General features: G+C 54.3%; 1 protein-coding gene across 6 annotated transcripts in view; it reads right to left on the bottom strand.

Annotated features, from left to right (window-relative positions):
- Positions 1 to 19,588, bottom strand: part of TTC7B (tetratricopeptide repeat domain 7B) — a 247,450-nt gene that overhangs the window by 10,366 nt on the left and 217,496 nt on the right. The gene's annotated exons all lie outside the window — the stretch shown is intronic.

Below are 19,588 nucleotides of genomic sequence, written 5' to 3'. Positions count from 1 at the left end.
AGCCTGGCCCTGCCGTGGAAACGTGTCTGGGGCGTGGTTGGGGTGGCTGAGAGGAGCGCAGATGTATTCCCCAGAGGGCTGGCACTCCGCCCAGATCACGGACTGGGCTCAGGAACAGCACCCGGGTCCCAGGCTGTGTGGGTCTGTTGGGTTGACTATAACCACAAGTGCTTCTGGCTCGTTCCTCCCTTCCATAAACTTCACGAGCACCTGTGGATGTTCCGACCCCAGTACGCTGAGGGCTGGGAGCTCAGTGGCATAGACTGTCACTCTGGTCTTGTGCCCTGCCCTCTCTGAGCCAGACAGGGCCGAGTGCCCCTGTGGGGGCCCAGCATCTAGAACAGGAAGGCCTGCTGGAAGGAGGAGAAGGGAGGACATCTTCAAAGACATAAAACGCCCTTTTCTTAACAAATCAGAAAACTGGAGCTCAGAGTCGGGGGGGCTGGCTCACGGCCACATAGCTACTCTAGCCTCTAAAAGCTTCGTGTGGACGGGCCTGTGGGCAGTCACAGCTGCGAAGGGCCTTATTGATGACAGAGACATGAGAAAACGGTCCTGGGCGGGCAAGCACCTGGCTCAGTCACCCAGCTTGAGGGAGGCCAAGTTGGGTCTTGGGTTCCAAAGGGCTAGCTCAGGGCTCCTTCTCTAGGTCAGGGGACCAGGGTCTCTGGAGGGTGGTGGGCATTTAGGGGACCAAGAGACACATTCTAAGACGACTTCTTAGGGTTAGCTGGCTCTGGGCGGAGCTGCTGTTAAGCAATCCTCTTTGGGGGAGAAGTTCTGGGGATGTGACTTTCCTGGCCAGTTCCATCAGCCTGCCTGGGCTCTGCAGGTCCCTCTCCCAGGTGGTGGCTGCCGCACTCCAGTGGGGTTAGACTGGGGTCTCTCCAGACCTGGGTGAGCACCACGGGAGCTCGCTTGAGAGGGGCTGACAGGGCTGCTCACAGGGGCATGACAGGAACAAAGCCCACCCTATCCAGAACCCTATGCTGGCAGCCCGGATGGTAGCGCCCCGCCAGCAGTCCCTCCAAGTCTGGACCCTGCTGTGCGGAGGTGGACAGCCCAGCCCAGCTCCCTGCCATTTGGCCTGCTCTGCTCATCCTATAACTAACTGCCTCTTCTGTAACACCTGCTGGTGCTGATACCATTTAGGAAACTGGTCACCCTCCAAATCAGAGATGGGGTACTCTGTGCCCTCAGCAGTAACCCCCACCCTAACTAGAACCCACTATCTAGCACTCTGACTCCCTTTCTTTACTTGCCCTTTGGAAGGGATGGTGTGAACGTTTTGTTAGTCAGGAACAACAATGTTGGAGCCCCTATTGGACTTCAGCATTGTAAAGGCTAACAAGGCATCTGCCTCCTCCCTGGAAACCTCTCCAAGGCAGCCTGTGAGCTGCTCCCTCTCGGTCCCAAGCACAGTCCCCACCCCCAGCCCTGGGGGGTGAATCACTCTGATCTGCATGCTAATACCCTGCGGCCAAACACTGCTTCAGGCAGGCCCTTGGAGACCAGGCCAAGGGCAACGGGGAATCCCCCTATCTGGTGGGGTGAGCTCTCTTCTCCTCTCCATGGCAGCCCAGGGCAAGGCTCACACAAATTCCACGAACACGGCACAGAAACCCTGGCATCAGCGCCTCTACAGGTCCGCACGGCGCACTGACCTAAGTGAAGAAACATCAGGCCAGGCTGGTCCGGCACACAAGGACACCAGCGGGAAGGTCTGCCTCTGTGCAGCTCAGGTTGAGCACCCTGACGAGGGCAGAGAAGGGGACAGGAGGAAGCCCTGGGGTCCCCAGAAACATACAGGGATGCTGGGCATCCTCCTTACTCTGACGCTTGGGTCAGTTCTTGGTAAAATTCCAGATGATTCTCCACCTGTCCCCCCCCACCAATTTGCCATTTAAACTGCATGCCCGTTGTTGCAGTATTCGCTCTGAGGCTCCGCGTGGATGTGAATATTAGCTAAGTCTACTTCGATGAGAGAGAGCCACAGCTGGCCCTCGTGCTGTGGGACCAGCCATATCCCAGCCAGCATCTTCTGTGGGTGCAAACACGGCTCCCCTCGCTCGTACTGGCTCGTACTTTTCCATCGGTAATGGGCAAGAGACTCCTGTTGACTTATTTCTACATCTCCCAGGCTGACTTATTTATTTATTTTTATCTACTTTCCCCAGCAACGAGTCAGGCAGGGACAACGGCAAAGGGCGGCCTGGAAGTCAGCGCCTCCCCACGGTGGAAAGTTTGAGCTAATCACTCCCTGGAGGCCGAGGCCCAGTCTTCCAACCCTCTGGGAGGCTGCTGCTTCCCCAGGTGGGTGTGGGAGGATGGCGTTCCACCCCAGCCAGTGAGGTGTGGGCCACGGGGAAGCTCTGAGTGAACTTCAGGCCCAGCTTTGCCCCGGAGTCCCGGGACCCTGGCTTCCACAGGTGAGAAGGGCAGCGCAGGCAGACGATTTGCTCCCCGTGAAGTGATGGAGATGGGCAGGCGCGGAGGGAGAGACGACCCAGAGCTCTGGTGGGGCAACGTGTCTGACAGGCCCCAGCTGGAGGTTCTCTACCCTCTGGAGAATAGCCACACATGTTCCCCCACAGCGCTGAGCTGAGGGCTTGCTGGGAGCCAGAGCTCCGGGCCAGAGCATGGGAGAGTCCTAGAAACCCCTGTCCCATTCCTGAGGTCAGGGGCTGGGTGTCCTTCCCAGTGACCCTGACAGACCCTCATCAGGCCTGGGTGGGTGGGGGCAAGGGGAATGTGTCACGCCTTTCACTGGGGTGTCACTGCACTTCTTTCTGACCACTTATCACCAAACATGGCAAAAGCCTGTCCCAGTTACTCCCACGGAGAAGTCCTGGCTTTCCCTGGAGTAGAAGCACAGGCTGGGGGGCCTCCTGCCAGTTGGTGCGGGGCGCACAGCCTCCAGCCTGCTCCGCGGCCCAGCCCCAAGCACCCAGCTTGGGCAGGAGCTTCTCTCTGCCTCACTTTTCCAGTGTGGAACACAAAGCGGTGGAGCACGTGCTCGAGATGACAAGTCTCGGGTTTGGTAAAATCTTTCTCCACCAAGTAATTTGGGGGTCACCTAATGCACCTCTGGTTTCAGAACTTGAGCGTCAACTAGAGAAACAAGCAGAAAATGCTATAGGGTAGCATCTCTTTCCGCAGCCTGTGGGGAAGACTGCTCACAGCATACCAGGAAAGGACAGGGTGGGGGGCCTTTCTGGAGGAGGAGAGGCCGACACAGGCCCGGGCAGTGGCCCTGGGATCCCGGTTTCCCTTGGCGCTGAGTTGGCCGGGGCATTGTGGGGCGCTGGGCCACGCCACGTGGCTTCTGACACTTGAAAGGCAGCCATGGCTGGCAACACCTTGACCCAGTGTGGGCAAGTGTCAGAAGATGAGCTCACTGGCAGTACCGACGACCACTGGATTTATAGGAAACCCCGAAAACTCAAGAAGCCAGCAGTGCAGAGGGCAAGGGCTATCAGCTGCTGGACTGTGCCAGGGCCTTGGGGACTCATCTCCATAACCCTGTGTGGTCTTGGAACCCAGTGGACCCTCATTGATGACAGGAGCATGGGTGTCCTTCTCCCAGCCATGAGCCTATTGTCCCCCGCCAGTCCAGGCCTGGGTCCACTAGAAGGACCTGAACACCTCGCCTGGCCACCGTGCCAGCCTGCAGCTCTGGGCCAGGTGCACCTCTGTCTGGGTGGTGGGGTGGCAGGTGCGCTCCTCAGCTGGGCCGGCCAGCAAGGCTTCCAGACCCCAACCCTGAAGGCCACCTGGGGACGCAGGCTCATCTGGGCTCCACGGAGCACACAGGCTCCACCAGCAGCTGCGAGGATGACACAGAGCCAGGGTGCACCCTAGGTCTGAGCGTTCAACAGGCTCTGCTAGGGGCCTCTGCTCCCCCACACCCCATGGCCCTGCCCTGGCAACACCATGCCACTGCTAGAGACAAACAGTTCTCTTGACGACGCGCTGGGACACAAACGCTGCTGATTCACTACCTGCCACGGGGGACGCGGTCACTTTGGCAAGCGCCTTCCCCATCCCTGCCAGGGTCTGGCACCAGCTCTTTTTTCCACGTTGAAACAGAAACAAACAAAAATGATAAGATAATTCTGATGGAGAGAGGACTGCAATCGATAAGCCTTGGAAAAATTTTTTCCACAAATGACATGAGAACCTAACAACACAGAATGCAGGCAGCAAGGCAGGGCCCGGGGCTCACTGGGCAGTGCTCCTGCTCTGCCCTGACTGCCCCCCATTCCGATCCTCATGGCATCCACCAGAGCCGAGAGACGCTACCATCGAGTGAGAGAAGAAAATAGGCAGTTTGCTCAGAAATGGGGAATTTTACTCCTGGGCCTTTGCCAAGATTTTCTCCCTGGGGGCCCCAGACCTTGTCCCTGGACTGGAACAGTGACAATGGCAGACGGGCTGGGGACTTGCGGGGAGCAGCTGCTGGCAGGGAACCGCATGGCTGCTGCGGAAATGGGACAGGGACTCAGCCTGGCACTTTCTTTTCCAACACAATTGAGCTCTTATCACTGGCCACTTCAATATGGAACAAATCAGCATCAAGATTAGAGTCATTTCCTCTGAAATCCCCCAGCAGCCCTAAAGGGAAGAGCACGGGCATGCGCCCACTCCCCAGGACGGAGGTTCTTGGGGCTGACTGAACGCACACTGGCCACCTGCTCTTGGGTGGGCCTGGCCAGTGAGGAGCATCGAGCCTCCTCCCAAGCCACAGGCCCACGCGCAGAGCTCCAGACCCATCTGAGAGGGCCTGCAAACGTTAGCAACAGCAAGTATGGCCCTCGAGGTGCAGCACGCAGGCCTTCCATGCCACATGGATTTAGGAAAGGGTAATGCTAAACGCTGCTCCCTGGTGTCCATAGACGTGGCTGCTTGCAGCAGGGGGTGACCTGCTCGGGGGGCTGCGGCTGCAAAGGGCTGAGGGGATGAGGCCTCAGCCTCCCTGCCCCCCACCTGGGCACCCCCAGCTCTCCGTACTACCTTCTCCTTATCTCAACGAGTGAGGAAGAGTAGAACGGTGGGGAGGCCTAATGTCCATCCCCACGGCCTCTGGGCAACCTCTTCACTTCACCCGTGATTCTCGAAGCCACACTGTTTTGCGAGGAGGAAGGCCAAGAAGACTGGCAGCTGCTGGGTAGACCTGATGTTCCAGGCAGGTGCTCAGAACCATGTTCGACCTTGATGACAGTTCTGTTAGGGTGGAATTTCTACTTTTGAGTGACAGAGGTTAAATAACATGTCCAAAGCCATACAAATTGCCAACGAATGAATGCATGGTAGAGCTAGTGTTCGAATGGAGGTCTTTTTGTTTCAAACTACGGTCCCCTTCCTGCCACCTGCCCGGGCAATTCTGTGTCTCGCTCTTTCTCCCCCGAGCCTCCGCTTAGCTGTTCTGTTTCTCTCTAGAGGGACAAGGTGAGCTCCACTGTGTCTGTGCCACGAGCACCCTCCACCCCGGATGTCCTGAGTCAGGGACACTGGTGTTCTTCTGTGCTGATACCCTCTTGCTCCCTCTCCTCTGCGTCCTCTTTCCCTCACGAAACCATCTAGATCTGTGAGTCCAGTGGCGTTCTGGTATACTGGCTCTCTGAAAGAAACGAAAAGGCCCTGATGTGGAGTGCTTGCCAGTTTCCATGGTATAAATACTCCCGCCATGGCTGGTTTCGAGCTCCCCATGACATCACTGCAGGCAGGGCTGGGGAAAGAGAAGAGCGGGCTTGCCGGCGCCGCGCACCGCCTGCACCTGCTAATGGGCGGGAGCTGCAGAAGGCCCAGGCACAGCGGTGGGGGGGACCACGGATGACGCAAGGGACGCTGGTGCCATACAATCCACCCAGTTTGTTGGCCAAGCATGCTGCTACCTTGACGGCTGGGGGGCAGGGGGCAGCACAAAAGCTCTTCAGGGTTAAAGGAGGCGGACAGGGAGAAAAGAGAGATGTTTTCTACGGTGATCGAGTAGCTTGACTGGGGGAGGGCTGAGAGCATCTGGGGAACCATGCTCTCAAACACCTCTGACATCCGGGAAAATGGGGCTGGGGGCTTTGTCTTCTCCCAGTTAGTCTCCAAAAAAATCACTCATCAATACAGCGCTTTGAGCCCACTTTCCCTAAAGCCGATTTTCTCGTCAGCTGGGCTGCGTCCCATGTCATCCTTGCTGGTGGGTGTGTGGGCGTTGGCGCCATGGTAGGGGGTGGCTGGAGGGGGCTGCTGTCGGCAAGAAGGATGGGGCTGTAGCCGGCTTTCTTTAATCATTCCACAGGCAGAAGCAGATGTGTCACCTCTGTGCAAGATGCCAGGCAGCAGGTAAAAGAATTTAACAGCTTGTGGGAGTTCTAATTAGATTGCCAATTATAACTCCATTGACCTGCCTGGCTTTGAAAGGCCTGGAAAAAAAATGCATGTTGTCCTTAGGAAGAGGCAGATTCTGCTTCTAGTTTGTTCTGGGAGATCCCTGCGGGGATGGCTTGCTTGCACTTTGGTTCTAGCCCCATGCCTCTGTCTGGACTCCCGCTGCCCTGATGCAGAGGATGAGAGAAAATCTGCGGGGACTCGGATCCCTACAGGTGAGGGGCCGGTTTTTGCACTAGGCATGCTTTGCTCCTTTATTTGTGAAGAAAGACTCAGCATTGTGTGCCACAGGCTCCCCGGTGGGTGGGCCAGCAGTTTCTGCTTCCTTTTGGAAGGACATCAGCCAGCATTGCAATTAATGGATCTAATCAAGACTGACCTCTTGGGGTGCCTGCGTGGCTCAGTCAGTTAAGCAGCTGTCTTTGGCTCAGGTCATGATCTCAGGGTTCTGGGATCGAGCCCCACATGGGGCTCCCTGCTCAGCTGGGAGCATGCTTCTCTCTCTCCTCCCAACTTTTGCTCTCTCACTCGTGCGTGCACGCTCTCTCTCTCTCAAATAAATAACATCTTAAGAAAAAAAAAAAAGACTGATCTCTTGGCAAGGGCAGATCCCAGGCTATGTGGAGATTACTTGCCGGAATGGTCACTGTTGTCATCAGCCTGGGTCACCCCCCCTCCCCAGGGGCGCTGGCACCTGGCAGGAGAATCAGGTCCCCAACAGACATGACAGGGGATGTTACACATTCCTCTGAGGAACTATGGCAAGCATTCACTGTGAGACACCATGAGAGCCCTGGCTCACACAGGGGATCACATCTGATTCTCCCATCATCATTCCTCGTCATGGAGGAAGATACTGAGGCCCAGAGGAGCTCAAGGCCCTCAGCTAATCTATGTGGAAGTTGTGACTGTAATTCAAGTCACTCCCACTTCCCACACTTCTCACAGTGATCTCGTTGACCGGGACCCTTCCTCTGCACGGTGGCTTCATGGAATCCCCTAAACCACTGCAGAACCCAGGGCTGGCCACAGCCCTGAGCTGAGAGCAGACTGGGACTGTGGGAACAGGAGGGCTTGTGCATCTGGCAGGGCCAGGCCCAAATGCCAGCTACGGTTTGGATGAGCTGAGTGGATGGGAAAACTGTCAATGACCAGAATGTTCATTTCCTCATTAGCCAAATTTCTCTCTTGTTCCGCAAATGTTGGTGCTTCTTGGGTTTCGCCCTTGGCCCTCTTTCTTTCTCTGTCTCTGATTCACAGTCCAGCTGGGAATGGGTCTCATGTCCCTCATTGCTTCAGCTGTCCCCTCCAGGTCACCATGGCTTCCTAACCACGGCCCCTGCCCTGGAAATGCCTCCAGACCCAGCCAGCCACAAGCCAGGCCTGTATACTCCTTCCCATAGTTGCTCTTCCTGCGTCTCCTCCTGTTGGGGGGGTCGTCTTAGCCACCAGGGACATGGCCCAGGTGTCTGAGAACCAGACAAGAACCTTCCAGTTCCTCCCTGAGCCTTACTGAATCTACTTTCTCAATACCTCTTATCCCGGACTGTCAAGACGTTACTAGCAGAGTCTTAGCCTCTGCCTAACGTAGCCTCCCTGGCTTTTAGAATGATCGCTCCAAAATGCAAACCTGATCATGTCACTTTCTTTGTTTTAACCTGTTTTAATCTTGAAACATTTCAAGCATGCGGAAAATCAGAAAGGTTAATGTCATGAACATCTATATACCTACCACCTAAATTTAACAACCGTTAACTTTTTTCACACTTGCTTTATCTATTCTGGGGGCAAGAATTGGTTTTTTTAATTATAGGCATTGTGACACTTCATCCCTAAATAGTTCAGCAGGAAGCTCTGAAAAATAAGGATGTTTCCTTATGGAACCGCCTCTACCAAAATCAATAGTACCAAAATCAAATCTACCTCGCCATCATCTTTTGTCCGACCCCAACTGTCCCATACGGATCTCCAAGGGCTGCTTTGTTTATTATGTATTCAAGCTCCATGTGTCGCCAACCTGTGGCAGAGCCCACATCTCTGCCCAGCTGCTGATCCCTGGCCCCCAGGTCACACCTATGGTAGAGCTGTGTTTGTCCCTCTTGCTCTAGGAGACCAGATAGCCTGTGACCTGTACCTCCGCCTACAGGAGTCCCTGTGGCTTTTCCTACATTTTCCTTCTAGACTAGAGCATCTGGCACAGAACCAGGCTCCATGACTCTTGCATACATCGTGTCATTTAATCATTATGACAGTTACAGAGAGGCCGCTGTGCTGAACTCGTGGCGTGGGAGGCGAAGCTGGAGTGGTGCATGGCACAGAGATGGTGCCCAAGTCCTGGGTCCCTCCCTGGGCACCAGGGAGCTGGGCATCAGCTGAGAGGCTTGAAAAGTAACAAGTCCTGAAAAGGTATTTTCAGAGACAGGTGTTCCATAAATACCAAGCAGATGAGGAAAGGGAAGGATGAGAGCTCCCTCATCCGTTGGTGAGCTTGGGGGGAGGTAAAAGCAGCCGAGGGACCATGGGGACAGGGGGTGGGCTGCAGGGCAGAGGGGCTGGAGGCCCAGGAACCCCAGGGGAGGAGCTCTCGCAGGGCTTTCCTGAAGCTTCTGGAGCTTTCCGGACGCAGGGGCCCAGATCTGGGAGCTAGGGGTGGGCCCTCAGACTGTGGTTCTGTCCTCTCCCCAGCGCAGCTGCTGGGGCCTTGGGAGGCACATGAAGGGCAAGGCTGTCTCTGGACCCCGGGCGGTGCTCTCACGCAGTGCCCCGGGATACAGCCTGTGCACAACGGCACCCATTCCTTGGTCAGCGGCACTTGCTGGTTCCCAAGAGTATGGGGTCTCCAAGGACAGGGCCCAGAGCACACTTCTGTGACGAGCAGCCCCGTCGTCGGGGGGCTGCCTTGGCTCCAAGTAACTATCTTCCTGGAGGCCGAGGGTTTGAGACTTGGTGATACTTGGAATTTTGTCGCTGGTACGTTTGTCATTCCTCCTCCTAAGCAACCCCTCCCCCCACCCTCCTCGGCAACAGGAAGGGTGCCAAAGGCACCTGGAAACTTCCCTGTGCCCAAGTGGGCTCATAAATCAGTGTTGATGCTGGTGATCCAGGTAGACAGGGCAAGGGCAGCTGCGAGAAAGGGACACTATCCAGTAGGGGTCACCTCGAGGCCAGGGTAAGAGGCAAGTGGGGAGACCAAGTCTGGACTCCAGTTGGAAACAGAGAGAAAGGACACAAGCTCAGGGGATGCTGTGTGACCCCAAGACAGACTGGAGCCCTCTGACCCCCTCATCCCCCCAGAGCAATGAGTGGAGCTCCGGGGGCTCATCTCTTCTCCACCCCCACCCCAAACGAGAAGGCAGGTGCTATGGCCCACTTCGCAGACAGAGGAAGTGGGCACGAGGCCTTTGGGAGTGACGGCCTCAGGGTTCCAGGTGGGTCTGTGCTTTTCTGAGTCCCGTCCCCTCTTTGGCCTCAGTTTCCCCATCTGCACAAGCGGGTGCTTAGACTGGGGAATTCTGTGGACTTCTGAATCCTGCAATGCTCTCTGGTGAGTGCCAGGTCCAAAGACTCCCCGGCCACGTTAGGCCCTCACCCCTGACACTGACGCAGAAAAGCTGGAAGCGGTACCTGAGAAGCTTCTAGACCTTTTAGATGAAGGCTTTTAAGCTCAGTCTGAAGGTCTGGACAACACGTGGGCACACACGTCCCTGAGAACCCATGAGTTCTTGGTTGGGGAGTCTGGAACCAGCACCACGGGATGCAGAAGCTAGGTGGGGGACAGCCAACCCACGGGGCCCAAATGTCACTGCTTCGTGGTGACAGCCACTCCCTCCTGTTGACTTCAGGGGCAGGCGGTGCTGGGGAGGAGGGTGCCGAGGCGGGGCTGACATCCAGGGAGGCCGGAAATAAGGCAGGGGCGTTAGGGACAGCTAGCTGGGAACACAGAACAACGCAGACAAGTGAAAATGTGGATCAGATCCTCTGATCCAAGCCAGGGTGCAGTAGCTGTGGCACGGCAGGAGCGCGATGGAAGGGAAATGTCAAATCACACCGGAATAACGGGGCAGAATTTCTAAGAATAAATGGTTTGGAGAGAGTATGTCAGATTTTAAATAATTTTAGATCATAATTACTAATGAAACACTGAGCTGCACTGCCTGTAATTAGTCATCTGAGACACCAAAACAGAAAAGAGAAATAAACACAGAATTAATTTTTTCTGCAAGCCACAGCAAAGGAAGGCCTGGTGACATGGCTCGTGTTCAGAGCCCGCGCCGGGCTTGTGTTGCTTCTGGGTCTGTGATTTCAGCCCTCGATGAAAGCACCGGTGGCCCAACGCCAGATCTCCCTAGCCAACACTGAGAAAATGCGACAGTGGGTAGGAGGGATCCAAATACCAAGCAGGAAATGTCTGCACAGAGCACCTCTGCACCAGCGATGCCGCTTGCCACGGGAGAGCTTTGCAGGAGAAGGAGGGCCATAAGCCACACAGCAGTCACGTGGGTGCAGGAGTGCCAAGTTCCCAGGGGACACTCCTTTTGCTCCAAGGACGACACACAGGCCCAACTAACAGAAAATGCTCTAAGCTAAAAATATGTATTTTCAAAAGAATGTGAGGACATAGCTTGAGTCATTAAAAACAAAAACAAAAAATAAAACCCACCTTTCAATTACCCGGTTCTTCCCCTAAACCATTTCCAATCCTTCTCCCTTCCTCAGGTGTCCTCTCCACATGGTTCGCACCCCTGACCTGGCTTTGGTGGGCTCCTGTTATTGCCACTGTGGTCATCCTATCCCAAAGCAAGTGTGGGCACTGTGCAAACCCAGTTAGAGCAATGCGGTCCCCTCCCCCGTCCCCAGAGGAGCCCATCCACAAAGCTGAGCGTGGAAGCAAGGGACATGTCTTGGCGCTGTGGAAACCAAGAGAAGCTACTTGAATCTATGCTGCGGGTGGGGGTGGGGGTACAAGCAGAGGCTCCCTCAGCCTGGGACCAAGATCAGAAGGCACACCCTGAACAAGACGCCAGGCTCACAGTCTACAGCGGGAACTGCAGGAGGGCTAAGGATGCGTCTGGGGTCACCATCAAGGGAGGAGGGAGTGTCGTTGGGATGAGGTGACCAAGGGGGCAGCTTGCCAGGAACTCCTCAAGAGAATTTGTCTGAAGAGAGGGAGTGGGGTTTGGGCATCTGTTTTTCTCACATAAAAAATGGTATTTAATGATATTTTTACGGCACACTGGGGAGCGAGGACCGGGTGGCTCTAGGCCAAGGGTGACAAGCTCCCTGCCCTCCTTGGCACTCCCAAGGGCAGAGGCTATCCCCTCCTTGGCTCATCTGTAACCATGGGACATTGGCAGGGACCTCTGGTTTAAAGGGGGAAGTGACAGGGAGGAGAGTCCGGGGCCCAGGAGGGGCCTCTGTGTTGGAGCCGGGGCTCCTGCCTGGATCTGTACAGCCCCAATCCCTCGGCACCTGCCACGTCACCCTATCTGCCTGTGTCCTGGCCTGTGTGGGGATGGCCATTTCAGCCTCCCTGATGTCTGTCTCCAGGAACCTAACCTGGCTTCTGGCTTAGAGGGTGAGCTCCTCTGGGGAGGAGGACGGGTGAGAGGGAGCAGGGGGTCTGCTCAGGAAAGGCACCGTTCTTTATAAATTATCATTTTAGTTCCTAGTCTGAAACTAGGTCTCTCATGGGCAGGGTCATCGTGGGTCAGCTTCTCCGAGGGTGGTCCCCGCCAACAGAGCTGAGAGACACGGAGAAGAGACCTGCAGGGCACACATGGGCCCAGGAAGACCACTGCGGACTCCAGCACGGCTGCCTCACATCGTTCTGCAGCAGTCTCTGGTCTAAGGACAGTGACCCTTGCCATCCCCAGGTGGGGTACAGGGGCTGGCAGAGAAGAATGTGCTTGGGAGCAACAGGATGGAGCATCTAAACTTGAGTGGGGTGGCCACGGATCCTATCCAGGGCCCCGGGGCTGCCCCTGTGGCCTTCAACCATACTAGGCAGTGGGAGTAGGGACACGGCTGTGCCAGGCACACCGGCCACGAGCCCTGCCTTACTGCATAACACATCCCCTTTGAGATTTGGCCTGTAATACACTCAGATTCCACTGCACTGGAAGGTTCCATTAATTAGCTGATTTGGCCTCCATGGTCTGGTATGAAACCATGTGCTGTGTCTTCCAGTCCCCCCCAAGGTCATTTCCTGTACCCGTGGTGGGAAGGGAGTATGCCAAGGTCAAGCCAACAATCACCCAGGGGCCTCTGCACAAAGAGTTAACCTGACTATTTAAAAATAACATGTTCCAATGATACTGGCTTACAATCCATTCAGGGGAAAGCACTCGCTGCTTTGGCAGGGGGCTCGTTTGTAAAAGGGGAATAAGGATATCTGTCAAGGTCAAGCTGGCTCTTGAGCACGTTTCTTCCTCTCTCCCTGCCCCACCTCATCTACCCGCCACCCTTGGTCTACACCCGCCACCTCAGGCATAGAGCCTGCCCCAACGAGTGACACATCCATGAAGAAAGAGCTTGATGTTGGTTCAACAGGGGCTTCAACGGAGGGAAGTGAAGGGGTTGAGGGCCCCTCTGCAGGGGTGGGTGGGGAGGGGGCAAGGAAGCCTTCTCAGAGGGTGACACTTGAGCCGGGCTCCATGGCAGGCTCTGTTGCCTGGCCAGTCTATGGAGCCCGCCCACCCTCTCCATCCGGGTCCAGGGCCCGGCTCCCCCTGCCCCTCCTCCCCGCCCCAGGCCAGAGGTGGGGCTGGCTGCCCGCAGCCCTGGTCTGGTCCCCCTGAGCCCAACCAGAAGAGACTCCCCGTCTCTGCCTGACATGTCACATCCCCCTTTCTACTCCTTTCAACCCTAGGAAGCTGGGCTACAGGCTCCAGAGAAACAGAAAGTAATACTTAAAGGCAAAAGCACACGGTTTTGGGCAGCCATGCGCTATGATATATTCTTATTTTGGCTCTTCCAGCTGCTGAAATTTGGTTCAGAAGGAAAGCCAGGCCCAGGGGCAGATCTTTTAGAAAGGAAATGCCCCCCCCCCACCCCTGCCCACTGTCAAGTAGATAAGAGGGAGACAGGGAAGCAGGGAGCCCGACACAGGACCCTGAGATCATGACCTGAGCCGAAGGCGATGCTTCACGGACATGAGCCACACAGGTGCCCCTGTGTTAACTCATTTAACCACAAAGTAACACCACGGGGGGCACTAGGGTTCTCCCTGCTTAATGGCTGAGGGAATGGCTGACGGAACGGGAGTTCGGATAGATTAAGGAACTTCCATCAGGCCGTACTATTTACACGTGATGAAGCTGGGATTCGAACCCAGACAGGATGGCTCCAGCGCCAGACTCATAACCCCTGTGCTGAGCTACTGCTCGAGGCCTAGACTCCTGGAGCTTGGGTGACTCCAGAAATGCCCAGCCCTGGTTCTGCTGAGCTGCAGGGTAGCCTGGGATGGGTCACCAAGAGCAGCGGTGAAGAGGAAATTGTCCACCTTGGCACCTGCTGTGAGGACCAACTCATCCGGCAGGTGAAGTTTTACATTTCTCTGCAGAGGTTCTATTCGTGCCCAATATTAACGGTTCTCGAATGGGCCTCGAGCTACTAAGGGGCTCAAATGGAGTGTGTCCCATTATAAGAAGAGTGAGAAGGTAGACGGAGGAGCAAAGTCCGAGCCACCCAACAGAACGCACTACTGTCTCTCCTGCACTGTTAGTGTGAATCCCAGTTCGCACGAGTCAAGATATTAGAGAAATTAAGTCTTGTGCACTCAAGGGGTTCTATCAACCAGCCCACAGATGTGTAGAAAGGGAGGACATCTAAATATTTCATCAAGTCTTTCTTCAGAGAAAAATATCGTTCTCCTTAATTTTAAAAGCATTTTTTTTTTAAACCCAGGAAGCAAATAAAATGCAATTCATAGATGAAAGAGGCTTCTCACTTGACCATGGCAAGGTTTTGTTCCTGCCAATCATTCTGCGAAGAGGAAGAAAATGGATACTTCGGATGAAAGGGATCCATTTCCAAAGATCAGCGTTTGGAAGGGGCAGGGTGTCTGGATTCTGTTTCATCTGCTTGGTTGTCTTGCCCAGAGTAACAGAAGGGATCAAGGGCTGCTCTTTGAGACGGGGTTTGCTCGGGGACAAGTGGAGCTGTGCCCATGTGAGACCCTGCCCAGTGTGTCAGCCCTGGGCTGCCCTCGACCCCAGCGGCTCCTGGCCAGACGGACGAATGGATCAGACAGATACACAGACACAGGCTGTCCGTCTCTCGGGTAACCCCACAAGTTCATCACCTTCGTGCTACATCTCTCCTCCAACAGATGCACACACCCCCAAACATACTTCCAACTAGTAAAATGTGGGACCCAAGAAAGGTCCCCCCAGCGTTCACAAAACAGACACTTAAAAAGATGCTTGAAGAGAAAAATGCCCAGGCTCTTCCAGCATTTCTTGGTGCAAGCTGGCGGCAGCAACAGAGCTCACCTCTTTCTCTAGATTCAGGCATTATGGGGTGAAGTCTTTTCCCACAGTCAACAAGCACCTCAGCCTGAAGATAGCTTAAAGGGAACTCGCACTCTGGCCTTCTCTGAACTTCCAAAGAGCCTTCTTTTCTGAGCCATGTCGTTAGCCAGCCTAGTTCTGATGAGTACTTCCAGCTCAAACTTTAGAGCTGGTAAGACAACGGAAAACGTGGTAAGAGTCCACAAGACACATCCCACGACATGGCATGTTGGCTGTCCTCCTTCCAGACCTGCCATCCATGTGACGCGCCTCAGCCACTTAGTCCTAAAATGTACTTTTCCAGAACGCCTGAGTGGCTCAGTTGTTTAAGCCGCTGCCCTCGGCTCGGGTCATGATCCCAGGATCCTGGGATCGAGTCCCACATCAGGCTCCTTGCTCAGCGGGGTGCCTGCTTCTCTCTCTGCCTCTGCCTGCTTGTGCTCTCTCTCTCTCTCTGACAAATAAATAAAATCTTTAAACAAAAATTTAAAAAAAAAAAGTACTTTTCCAACAGCTAGTCTTCCCCACTAACGTGCGCCCTGGGACAGAAGTCCAACACCACCCCTAACGTCTCTAATGTCACTCCAGATTTCTGATGTTTCCGAAAACCTAGGGCCATGGAGAAAACCCTCGAAGACAGCCTGTGTATGAGGACACCTGAAGTCAGCCTGACTGACCTCGGGGGGCTTTTCACGTCTTATGATCCTTTCACAGAAGACAGGCCTAAGCCATACTCCTTGGGTGGAGTGCCAGGCCTAACCCATTATCTCCAACCGCCTCTTCCCAGCCATCTTCCCCTCTCTGTGGGCAACTCCATCAATGGTCTCTCACCACGACGTCGTGGTGAGGTGCTGGAACTTTCCACCATCCCCAGTCTTCTGGCTACCTTCCTTTGAATGACTGCTGCCTTCTGTCCCTTTCTAGGCCTTGTTTTGGGAATGTCAACATTCAAGAGGATGGCCCCTTACTGCTTTTAGCCTATATTTTCTCCTCTCTGAGCAGCAGCTCTGGATTATCTCCGGAGATACTCCAGATACTTCTGGAGATGCTCCAGAGGTAGCTCTGGAGTGTCTCTGTTGTACCAGACTTGCTCTAGGGGATGGCTGATCTCTCAGGGTGACACATCAGCTCTCCTCCTGGACCCTGCAGAGGGGTAGGCTCAGGCTCTGTTGGCCCCCCCACCCTCCCCTGCTCCCCTGGGCCCAGTCCCTCTCCAGCTCACAGCCCTCTCTTTGGGAAGCCCTGGGAAACCCCCACCAATGGCCTCTGCTCCACACTTTTTCTCACCCTGTCAAGCGGTCTGGAGGAAGGCCTGAGTTTCCTGCTAATACGGTCTGGGATAAATTAATTTCTCCATCTTTGCTTTATCAGCTCCTGTCCATATCACTTCTTAGCTCCCTGTCATGCTCCTTCCTCTCCTGAAAGTTCTTGTTCCTTTCTTGCCCTCTAATCTCGTGCATTGCCCCCAAGAGCCCAGGCTGACATTATCAGATGTTAGGTGGATAACATTTTGTCTGCAAAGCCTGTCCCTGTCTCATAATTCTGTCCTTAGCTACCCTGAGTCTCTGTGCCTGCCCTGGGCCTGGGCACCACTGTCCAGCGAGCCCATTCCTCGGCCCCCAGGCCTCGGGCAGCACTGTTTCCACCTCTCCCCTTACTCCAGATTACAGGATAACTGGTGTGGAAAATCTTGCTCTGTGTTTCATTAATTCATTTGTGGTACTGGGAATGAAACATGCCATGCAAATGTATGTAAATATATGCACTTATGCAAAAATGATGTGAAAATATGCTTTTAGATTCTCTGGAAGAAGTCTGCTCACTCTCCGAGTTCTTCCCCTTGTCAACAACATTACTCAGTAATTCCTTATCCCTTCGCCTCACCGGTCCCTCAATATCTGCCCACACTCAGCTCTTGCCTCCCTTGTCTTGTGCTAACTCATTATTAATATGACACACATTATTTCTGCTCTCCCTTCTCTCTGTATGTGAATTTAAACACACAGATGAAGGCTAAAACTATTAGAAATGTGTTCATTTTCACTGGGGTGTAATTTACATTTCTTTTGTCAAGTCTGACCTTCTATTAACTTTAATGAATACCATCTGCCTCCAAGTCATTTCTGCTTTTCAGGCAATATTCACGTGTTTGTGTTTCTGCTTAAATTGTACCTCTCCTCCAAGCTGGGTCGGGCACTCTGGTGCACGCCACCATGAGCAACCCTAGGAGTTAATGAATCATTGTTCATCACGGAACAAGCTGAGCTCCTGACCACATTCATAGTTCTCTGCCGTCGCCATGTGCCTCCAGGGCCCCACCTGCAGTGGACACGGCTTCCTTCCTCCAAAACAGCTCCCTCCCACGGTCCCTCCACCTCCTCTCCTTCCTCCACCCCCCCACCCCCAGCAGTACTGCTGGCGCAGACACACTTTCCATCGTCTGTTTTTTTCTACGACCCACAGCTGGCCTGTACGGGTTCCTTCCCTGGGAACCCCCCTTGGCTGGTTCTTGGGAAGTCTCCAGCGCTCAAGTTCTTTAAACTCCTTCTAACTCCGCCATCCGCACCCCCTCCACCATAGACGTCTTGAGCCCCCGGCTCTTCCCTGCTGAACACTTCTGATCTCTCTGCTGACCCCTGTGCCTCAACCTAGGGACCGGCAAACCAATCCGGTTTCCGCGAGAGCAGAGTAGGACCTTTTGTGACTTGATAAGAGACTTCAGTTCTGTGCTTTAATTTGTGTCTGGTGCCAATTTTATCCCCATTCATATGTCTGAGGATGCTGAGGTACCAAGAGGGTGACTTGCCCGTGGTCCCAAAGCCAGCAACTGACAGAGTTGGGATTCGAATTGCACATCTTGTCTGGCCTAAAGCCTCATCCCTGGCCACTAGAGTACATTGCAAAGGCCACCTTCTTCCCTTCTTAGGCCCCAAGCCATAGAAACACAGCTTTCCTGCACAGCCTGGGGATGGAGGCAGGGGAGAGAGGGCTGAGATGTAGCTGGGCCAGGGGCCTCCCCTCCACAGACACCATGCGGGGGGCAGTCTGGGGAACACAGGTCGGGGGTGCCATTTACAAGGTCACAAAGAAGGGGCCGTCCCAGCTGCCCTTTGGGGGTCATCCCAATCACAGTCACTGGGCAGTATTAGACTCCAAAGATTAAAACTCTTCGAAATTTGCAGGCCTGCTGCTCTCAACCTGCCTCCAGTCTGGACAGAAATATGTCACGATGCACTGAGGAAAGTCTTCAGGGTTTATGATGACTGCTTTTTCCCGGCAAGAACGCCTCTGAGCCAGACAGGGCTCAGCTGTTGCCCTGATCCAGCAGGCAAGGCTCGGCCTCATCCGGGCGGGGCTCACCGGCTACCCAGGCCCGGGGCTGCACCTTCGCAAAGGAAAGCATCCGCCATTTGCCGGGGAGCTCAGGTGTCTCGAAAAACTCCAAAGGTGAAACAGAAAACTTTCCCAGTGCGATTTTCCTATTTGATCTTTTGTCTCATGTGTTCCCCTTGGGGATGAACAAGAAATACTTGTCTGAATAATTCATAGCCCCGAGGCAGAAACACGCTGCTTCTTTCCAATAAAAAGCCTGGGTACAAGCGTTGATTATACCTTTTCTGCGATGCTCTAGCAAAGACACAGAGATCTGAAAAGCTCTTTACAAAACCCTCTTACAATAGAGAGACAAAAAATTAAAAGCCATGTAATATTTTTAATCAAACAGGCTAATGTTTGGATAATACGTAAACTTATTTATAAAGCCGTACTGAGCTACAAAATACGCGCCTCAAGGGAAGGTGGAAAGAAATCAAGTAGTTATAATTATGAGAAGGTCTGATTTATTTTTAAAATGGAATACCAGTACTTAGTTATTTTTGAAACTGCTGAGCCCCTTGTACATTTTGCCCCTATGACTATGAGGAACGGCAGGAAAATGGAGGCTTTGGGATCCTTTCAAGAACTTTACATCTTAGGTCCCAAACTGTACCCTCCTGGCATTGGATGAGACTCACAGCCCATCCAGCTGCTTGTTTTCACTTTACAGAAAGGAAACTGAGTGCAGACAGCTCAGGGTCTTTCCCCAAGGTTAAAGAGCCAGCGACCGATGGCACAGGGTCTGTCCCCAGACAGACTCCCTGTCCAGTGCTCGCTCTTCGTATCACACACTAACCCCTGACTATGGACCCCATGCTCCCAAGGGCTGTGGACACGAAGGCCACCTCGGCTTCAGTCTAAACCTCCCCTTCTCATGGTTCATTAGATCAGAGAGAGCCTGCCATTGAGTACGAAGCGCAGATCCCGAACCCTAGCCGGGCACGCAGGCACAGAGAGGCAACTACCAGCAACCCAGCAGCACAGAGTTTGATACCTTTTGAGTTTCAATTCAGACTCTCACAGGAAGACAGGAGGACACTGCCAGCTTTGTGGGGCAGCTGTGCTCAACATACGTGCCTAACACAGTCAACCTTACGAGAAGAACCCAGCAGGGGGACCAGTCTGCTCCCCCACCTAACCAAAACCCAGGCGGAGGGAGAGCTGACTCTGGCAAGGCAGGGAGGGGAGCAGTAGGGCCGCCCCAGGCTTCTGGCCTGGCCATCTGGGAAGGGCACAGGTGCATTTCTGGGGAGCCACCACCCCCATACACAGGGTGTGAACTAGGTGACTTACCTGGGTCCTCCCAACATAAGAGGGTCCAC

Source organism: Mustela lutreola, chromosome 7, assembly GCF_030435805.1.
Source record: "Mustela lutreola isolate mMusLut2 chromosome 7, mMusLut2.pri, whole genome shotgun sequence".
Taxonomy (NCBI): Eukaryota; Metazoa; Chordata; class Mammalia; order Carnivora; family Mustelidae; genus Mustela; species Mustela lutreola.
This window is presented reverse-complemented; position numbering and strand designations above follow the sequence as displayed.